Genomic DNA, 9,696 nt, shown 5'->3' on the forward strand with positions numbered 1-9,696 from the left:
AAGAAGGCCGTCTTAACATCCATTTGATGAATTTCAAGACCATACACTACAGCTAATGCTACTAACATCCGTATGGACGTAATTCTTGTAAATGGAGAGTATGTATCAAAGTAGTCTAGACCTTCTCGTTGTCTATACCCTTTGACTACGAGTCTTGCCTTGAATTTATCAATAGTGCCATCATCTTTGATTTTTCTCTTAAATTTCATTTTCCCTCCATTTCCCATTCACCCTCATTTTAAAACTATTTCATCTTAAATAACAAAAACCTCAACAATCTCCCTGTATAAGAGCAGTGCGTCTTAAACCCTTTTCCCTCAAAGACAAAACAAGAAAACACACAAAAATAAACTCCAAAAAACCTTGCCTTCTTTCCCAAGTTTCTTTTCAAACTTATTGCAATTCTTAAACATAATTTCGATTACCATTTCTTCTTAAATTAATTAGCTTAATTAACAAATATGATGAGCCGTAGTGTAACGAGGATGGCTCGTTCTATGATAAATCATATTGGTCCACGTAACTTTCAACTCTACGTCCGGTGGCCGGAAATGAAGCCGGAATCGGAGTTGTCACTGGAGCAGCCGGTTTCTTGCATGGGAATTCTATGAAGGGTTCCGAAAAGGCGGTGGCGCATTCGGTTCGGTACTTTTCAGTGATGAGTTCGGGTAACGCGAGAACTGTGACTCTGAGTAACGAGGATGATCAAGACGATCAGAAGATAAATCAGAGCGGTGGCGCTACAGATAAGAGCGCCGCCGCTACTGATAATGGGAATAACAATAAAGGAGTTGTTAGCTATTGGGGTATTCAGTCTCCTAAGGTTACAAAAGAAGATGGTACACCATGGAGGTGGAACTGCTTTATGGTAAGTTTGAATTTACAATTCGGTTTCTATTGTAAATTTTCATGTTATGTTTTTGTTGCACATTTTGGAGTATTATAATTTTTTATAAACATAAGTTCTATTCAATCAGTGTAACTTGACATGTTCATGTTGCATATTCTCGTTGTATATTGTTTAATTGAATATTTATACTCACTTCATCTTTTTTATTAGAGGTCTCGACTTGAAGCCTTGAACTCCGGGAATAAAAAAAAATCCTTATAAGGAGTATATCCCTCTTTAATGCTCGTACATGGCATTAGTCTGAATTAGCCTGGCCAGGAGTTACCTGATATCAAATGATTATACAAAAGAATATTATTGTAGATATTTACTTATACAGTCAGATCACTCTATAACAATATCTATATGTAACAGTCATTCATTATAAAAGTCAAGTCTTTTCGAAACTAATTTTTTATATTATGTTATTATATATGCCCTTTTTAACAACAGTTCACTAAAGCAACCAAATAATATTGGAACAAACGAGACTGTTATAGAGGGGTTTGACTGTAATTGATTATTTCTAAAATAAATTTGACATTTTAAGTGACCATTTGATTATTTGAAAAATTTAGACGAATACACAATATATTGATTCTATTTTTAAATTTATTTTGATGAATTTGGATGTAGCCATGGGAGACGTACAAGACAGATTTGTCAATAGATCAGAAGAAACACCATGCTCCAGTGACGTTCTTGGATAAAATGGCTTATTGGACAGTCAAGTCCCTTAGATTCCCTACCGACTTATTTTTTCAGGTAATTTTTATTTTATTTGTGCCTTTTTAATTTCGGATCAGCTTGTAAATAAGTAGTCTTTAATATCATTTACCAAATTTTTTTAGTGTCCACTTAACTTGATGGGAGTTATAGTCTGACGACAATAATAACTAAGCCTTAATCTATAGAAAATTGAGGTCAGCTACGTACATTTTTACTGTCAGTTTATAGTATATATGATATGACATAAGAGATTAAATTAAATAATAGTTAGCCTTGATCCATAGAGTTGGCGAAGATCCTCCAGAAGAGGAGGGTCAATTTAGCGTATGTCCAGGAGACTAGGTGGGTAGGGTCAAGGGCGAAGGACACGGACGGGTATAAACTTTGGTACTCAGGAGTCCAGAAAGGTAAGAATGGAGTGGGCATCTTGGTGGATAGGGAACTCAGAGAGTCTGTGGTCGAGGTTAGACGAGTGAATGATAGATTGATGATTATTAAGTTGGTGGTTGGAGAGTGCACCCTAAACGTCGTTAGCGCCTATGCGCCGCATGTGAGCCTAGATGAGGAGGTTAAACGACGCTTCTGGGAGGGGTTAGATGAGATTGTGCGTCAGGTTCCGCCTACTGAGAAGCTATTCATAGGAGGGGATTTCAATGGGCATATTGGGTCGACTGCAGGTGGTTATGGCGAGGTGCATGGAGGCTTTGATTTTGGGGAGAGGAACGGAGGAGGTACATCGCTGTTGGACTTCTCTAAGGCTTTTGGGTTGGTGATTGCGAACTCTAGCTTTCCAAAGAGGAAGAGGCATTTGGTTACTTTTCAAAATGCGGTGGCGAAGACTCAGATTGACTATCTCCTCCTCAGGAGAGGTGATAGAGGACTGTGCAAGGATTGCAAGGTGATTCCGAGTGAGATACTCGCGACGCAACATAGGCTCTTGGTGATGGACGTTGGTATTATGTTAAAGAGGAGGAAAAGGTCTACTCGAGGAAGTCCGAGAATCAGGTGGGGAGCCTTAACTAAGGATAAAGCCTAAGAGTTGGAGGGGCGGTTATCGGCTATGGGAGCTTGGAGGAGCAGTGGTGACGCGAGCACTATGTGGTCAGCGACAGCAGACTGTATTAGGGAGGCTGCGAGAGAGGTGTTAGGAGTCTTGACGGGCGTCTATGGTGGGCACAAAGGAGACTGGTGGTGGAATGAAGTGGTTCAAGGTAAAGTGGAAGCTAAGAAGGCGGCGTACCTGAAGTTAGTGGGAAGCATAGATGAGGAGGAGACACGAGCATGCATGGAGAGGTATAAGACAACTAGGAAGGAGGCTAAATTGGCAGTCACAGAGGCTAAGACTGCGGCTTATGGTCGTATGTACGAGGAACTGGGAAAAAAGCGGGGAGAATAAGTTATTCCGGCTGTCCAAGTTGAGAGAGAGGAAGGCTCGAGATTTGGACCAAGTGAGATGCATCAAGGACGAAGATGGTAGAGTATTAATGGAAGATGCCCATATTAAGAGGAGATGGCAGACTTACTTTCATAAACTTCTGAATGAAGAAGGGGATCCGGATATTATGCTAGGCGAATTGGAGCATTCTGAAAGTCACCGTGACTTTGGGTACTGCAGGAATATTGAGGTTGATGAGGTCGTGGGAGTTATGCGTAAGATGAGTAGGGGCAGAGCGACCGGGCCAGACGAGATTCTGGTGGAATTTTAGAAGTGTGTGGGGAGAGCAGGTTTGGAGTGGTTGACTAGGTTGTTTAATGTTATTTTTAAGGCGAAGAGGATGTTGGATGAGTGGAGGTGGAGTACGGTGGCCCCATTGTATAAGAACAAAGGTGATATCCAAAGTTGTAACAATTATAGGGGTATCAAATTACTGAGTCATACCATGAAAGTATGGGAGAGGGTGGTTGAAGTGAGGGTGAGGATGACAGTGTCTGTATCCGATAACCAGTTCGGGTTCATGCCGGGTCGTTCGACTACAGAAGCTATACACTTTGTTAGGAGGTTGGTGGAACTGTACAGAGAGAGGAAGAAGGATCTGCACATGGTCTTTATTGACCTAGAGAAAGCGTATGACAAGGTTCCTAGAGAAGTTATGTGGAGATGCCTGGAGGCAAAAGGTGTGTCAGTTCCCTACATTATGGCGATTAAGGACATGTATGATGGGGCTAAGACTCGGGTTAGGACAGTAGGAGGCGACTCTGGGCATTTTCCGGTTGTAATGGGGTTACACCAAGGTTCTGCGCTCAGTCCGTTCTTATTCGCCCTGGTGATCGATGCGTTAACACACCATATTCAAGGGGATGTGCCATGGTGCATGTTATTCGTCGATGACATAGTTCTGATTGATGAGTCGCGAGCCAGTGTTAACAAGAGGCTAGAGGTTTGGAGACAGGCTCTTGAGTCTAAGGGTTTCAAGCTGAGCAGGACGAAAATCGAATACCTGGAGTGTAAATTCAGCGTTGATCCAGGGGAAGTGGGCGTGGACGTGAGGCTTGAATCACAGGTCATCCCAAGTAGAGGCAGCTTCAAGTACCTTGGTTTGGTTCGGTTATCCAGGGGGGAGGGGAGATCGACGAGGATGTCACACACCGTATTGGAGTAGGATGGATGAAGTGGAGGTTAGCATCTGGAGTCCTGTGTGACAAGAGAGTGCCACCAATACTCAAAGGTAAGTTATATAAAGCGGTGGTTAGACCGGCCATGTTGTATGGGGCTGAGTGTTGGCCCGTTAAGAACTCACATATCCAGAAGATGAAAGTAGCACAAATGAGGATGTTGAGGTGGATGTGCAGGCACACTAGGATAGATAAGATTAAGAATGATATTATTCGGGAGAAGGTGCACGTGGCTCCCATTGATGACAAGATGCGGGAAGCGAGGGTTAGATGGTTCAGACATGTTCAAAGGAGAAGCCCAGATGCTCCGGCACGGAGGTGTGAGCGGCTGGTTGTGGAGGGTACGAGAAGAGGTAGAGGGCGGCCTAAGAAGTATTAGGGAGAGGTGATAAGACAGAATATGGCGAGGCTCCAGATTTCCGAGGATATGACACTTGATAGGAAGATGTGGAGGTCGAGTATTAGAATTGTAGGTTAGGATGTAGTTGAGTCTTGACTTACTTTGTACCATTGTTGGACTAGCCAAGTAGGGTTTTGTCTAAGATAGCTAGTGACAATGTTGTGTTTTACTACTTCGCTTTTCAGTGCATGTCCTATTTACTAGCTGTCACTTTTGCTTTGCATCTTTCTTCTACATTTCATGGTGTTCCTATTTTTTCTATGATTGTTGTGGTGATACTAATATTGTCTCCTTTTATTCTTTTGTCTTTTTGTTTTCTTGAGCCGAGGGTCTTTCGGAAATATCATCTCTACTCCTTTGGGGTAGGGGTAAGGTTTGCGTACACACTATCCTCCCCAGACCCCATTAGTAGGATTTTTACTGGATTGTTGTTGTTAGCCTTGATATATAGAAAGTTTGAGGTCGACAATAACAATTAGGCCTCAACTAATATTTCTTGAAATTTTAATGTGAAATAGGATGGGCTAGCCAGTTTTCGGATTGGTAATCGAAAAATAACAGTATTTGCAAAGCCATTGAAAAAAGTCACTATTTTATGCGGAGATAAAATGTGAACAAATTAAAACTACCTTAGCTGAAACACGGAAAATTCCAGCATAATATACTGGATTATAGAACTCATGCGTATAAACTTTTAGTATATTATGTTTAAACTCCAGCACATTATGCTGGGATCTCATAAGTAAAAATTTCGAACTCCAGCATTTTATGCTGGATTGTTTTTGGATTTTAAGGATATTTTGTTAAGATTTATCTTTATATAAAAAAGTGGCTAAATGTTCGATTACTTTTGAAACTGTAGCTATTTTTCAATTACCAGTTATAAATCAGGCCATTTTTTATTTTATTTTTTCAATTTTAATAGATTTTCACACACATATATATCTATCGTTCACGTTTGAAAATATGGAGTTTGGATGAACCCGCCGGCTAATAGCTCCATCTGCTATAGGCAAGAAAAATACTTCGGGGAAGTTCAATTTAACTTACAACTACAACAACTATGCATCAGTTAATATCAAGTTGAGATCGACTATATAATTTTCACTATTTGTCTCAATTTATAGCATGACGACATACAACAACAACAACCCAGTATAATCCCACTAGTGGTGTCTGGGGAGGGTAGTTTGTACGCAAACCTTACCCCTACCCTAGGGTAGAGAGGCTGTTTCCGATAGATCCTCGGCTCCCTCCCTCCAAGAATTCCCACCTTGCTCTTGGGGTGGTTCGAACTCACAACCTCTTGGTTGGAAGTGGAGGATGCTCACCACTAGAGCAACCCACGAAACTAATAATTCTAATGTGTTACAGAGGAGATACGGTTGTCGCGCAATGATGTTAGAAACTGTGGCAGCAGTACCTGGAATGGTAGGAGGAATGTTATTACACTGCAAATCGTTGCGCAAATTCGAACACAGTGGAGGCTGGATCAAAGCATTATTAGAAGAAGCAGAAAATGAAAGAATGCACCTTATGACATTTATGGAAATAGCCAAACCAAAATGGTACGAACGTGCACTTGTTTTTGCAGTACAAGGCATATTCTTTAATGCCTATTTTGTGACATATCTTTTGTCACCAAAATTGGCACATCGAATTGTTGGATATTTAGAAGAAGAAGCTATTCATTCGTATACTGAGTTTCTTAAGGAGTTGGATAAGGGAAATATAGAGAATGTCAGTGCACCAGCCATTGCTATTGATTATTGGCGTTTGCCACAAGAGTCGACTCTTAAAGATGTTGTCATGGTTGTTAGGGCGGACGAGGCTCATCATCGCGATGTCAACCACTTTGCATCGGTAAGGTCAGATTACGTAAAGAGTTTAATTTCTATACGCTAGTGATGGCCTTATTTCAGGCCATCCGAAGGCCATCCGTTAGTCCAATGAGCTAAATTTGTTTGTAAAGAAAAATATTTATCCAACTAATTTTAAAGGAAAAACATAGCAATATTGGACTAATGGGGACATGATTTAAAGAGCGCCCGCAAAAGGGCCAACGGTGCAAATAAGTAATTGTTCATAATAAGTGAGACTAGTTACCTGAAAAATAAAATTGGCAATCTGTTATAACTGGTTAAACTAGATTAGTGTTAAAATTATTTTACAATGTTTAGTATATACAGCTAATTTTTTATATACAATGAATTCTTGATTGCAGGATATTCATTACCAAGGACAAGAGCTGCCCCACTTGGGTATCATTGAGACAACAGAGATCTTAGCTGAACCAAATTAAAGAATGCAAAATAGTGATAATATTATTGATTTGTGTAGGATTAATATCTTGATTATTGTGCATAGTATTGTGTGATTTTTAGTGTGTGCTTTATACTATGAGTTAGACTGGTATAAGTCCTCTGTCTAGCATTATAAGTGATTTGTGTAATTACTAAAACATTAATAAATTAAACTCATTGATAAAAATAGGGGATCTCATTCATATACATTCTTATACATTTGTTCTTATTATATATTATACATTACTCCCTCTATCGCAGTACGTATCTAGTAAAATTGACCAATAATAACAGTAAAATTGACCTATAATAACAGGTAATTCTTCATATCAAATTTGATGTAGCAAAATTAAAAAAGAAAATATAGCAGGAACTTGCTATAATGAGTTAAATTATATTTATAGCGTAAAATTTATCTGTATCATCAGTGTACATAACTTAAATCCACAATCTAAACTACTATTGAATGACATTTAGTCACTAAAACAGAGGTATAAGAAGAAAAAGAGAAAAGCTAGCATTGCAAGCCCCCATCCTCCAAATTCGTCTTCATACCCATAAATACGACTCTGTTGGTAATCGTTCCCTTGTAAAGAATGTGCATAAAAACTTACTAAATATATTATGATGACCAAAACAAGAGGGCCAATAAGGATTTTTGAAATTGTATAAGTAAACAATATGAAAGAAAGAGGTAGTATGATTGATTGAGTTGTATAGTAAATTAAAAGGGTAGTTAAAAGAGGAATGACAAGGAAAAATGTTAAGTTTATATCTTTTGCTAATGAGACAGTGTCCATAAGGCAATGACCATAAAGGAGTAATCCTAAAGTGAGTACAAGGAGAAGAGGGATCAATGGAGAAGGCCCTTTAGCCATATTATAAATTTGACAATCTTGACTTTCTCTAATAAATTGAAATAGACTTGAGTTAATTCAAGAAATTAAATGAAATAAATTGATGGAGTTTGAGAAATGTGGTGATGAATGAGGTTATATTTATTCTTGAAATGGCTAGCTCGTTGTCACGATCCCTCCACCCTTAACTAAGAAGTTCGAATTAAATCCCTCGGGGCGGAAAAACTCCTTGCAAGGAGTGTGTTCTCCTTTATGTAGACCCTCCACAGTGCGAATTCGAAGGCCCTTTGGCCATATTATAAGTTTTTGACAATCTTGATTTTCTCTAATAAATTAAAATAGACTAGAGTTAATTCAAGAAATTAAATAGAATAAATTGATGGGGCGAGAAAGGTGGTGGTGATGAATGAGGTTGTATGTATTCTTGAAAACAAATGGCTAGTTGGTTACCACGGTCCCTCCACCCTTAACTAAAAGCTTTGAATTAAATCCCTCGGAAAAAAACTTTTTGTAGGGAGTGCTTTCCCTTTATATAGACTCTTTGCAGTGCGAATTCAGATTAGTCGAGCCAATGAATTTGGATACAGAGTTAGAAATGGATAGTTGGTTCTTTGTGTTGTTTTGCTTTTTCTTCACAAGCTTGTTGTTTGGTATTAGCTAGTTTCACAAGGAAATCCTTCATTTCCAGGAGAAAATTTAAAACTAAAGAAAGAAAGAATTTCTCAAGGAATAAATAAATTTTAGGGTAAGAAATGCATGCTAATTTATGAACCTCTTTTCAGCTGAATAGGCAAGAATTGGGGATCGGATACGGGCGAAATTCTCGCCAATAGCTGAGATGTTCAGTCGACTCCCTAAGTGGTGCATCTCTACCTGCAATTATATATGCTAATTTTTTTGGATTTTCGACTCAAATGATCAGAACCTAAGGGCATTTGCATATCTTTAAATAAAGAATGAGGGGTTTAAGCCAAAATATTTGCTCTTGGTAAGTAACTTCAAGTGATGGATAGCTTTGCTTCTAATGGAAAAATGATTTAAAACAATTGCTTTTAAGGGTTCTAATAATGAGTCAAACCTTTCATTTTCACATAGTTTTCTTTGGGTTTTATTGTTTTGCATTTTAAGATTGTAATGATGATAAAATGTTCACTTGAAGACTCGCTTCACTACAACCACTGGCTGTTTCCTATGCTTATATGCATTGTTCCCGCGTATATTCCTCTGAATATCTGTGTATATTCACATGTATTTCAGTGTATATCGGCTTATCTCCTGTATATCATGTATATGTGTGTCTATCCATAAATTTCTATGTGTGATATACACTGATATATATGGTGTATAATGTGATATATACATGTTGCACAAACATTTTTCAAGTCTGAAATTTAAATCCAACTAATCCAAATCACCTCGAATCTTCCTCGAATTTTGTATATAATTTTGTCTAGGTGTTTCCAATGATTCCCAACTACAACCACTCGAAAAAACATCGATTAAAATAGTTCAAATTCGAGTTTTATTATAATTTCAATATTGGAATTTTGATAAGATTTTTCACTCAAGAACGCAGAGGATTTTTGTGGAGTAGGGGAGAAATTCTATGATTTCAGAGGTGATTGGGTAATGGAGGATCAAAGAAATAAGTCCGGTTAGTAGTGGGTGCATAAATCATAGGGAAAATGACACTGTATAGCCGCTGTAAAAATAATAGCCGAAAAATTATATAAAATTTATATATTTTTTGTATATATATACATTTTGTATGTTATATACAAAACTTATACCAATTTTATAGATTTTTTCGATTATCAAATGTAAATAGTTTCTGGCGCAGACTAAAAGTGATAATACCCCTAAACCATGCAATATTGCTAAAGATGGGATTGGGCTATTCGCTGC

General features: G+C 38.3%; 1 pseudogene; it reads left to right on the forward strand.

The window, feature by feature from the left end:
- The first annotated feature begins 337 nt into the window (after positions 1-337).
- Positions 338-7,005, forward strand: LOC104105699 (ubiquinol oxidase 2, mitochondrial-like; annotated as a pseudogene).
- The last annotated feature ends 2,691 nt before the right edge of the window (positions 7,006-9,696 follow it).

The sequence above is a fragment of the Nicotiana tomentosiformis genome, chromosome 12 (genome assembly GCF_000390325.3).
Source record: "Nicotiana tomentosiformis chromosome 12, ASM39032v3, whole genome shotgun sequence".
Taxonomy (NCBI): domain Eukaryota; kingdom Viridiplantae; phylum Streptophyta; class Magnoliopsida; order Solanales; family Solanaceae; genus Nicotiana; species Nicotiana tomentosiformis.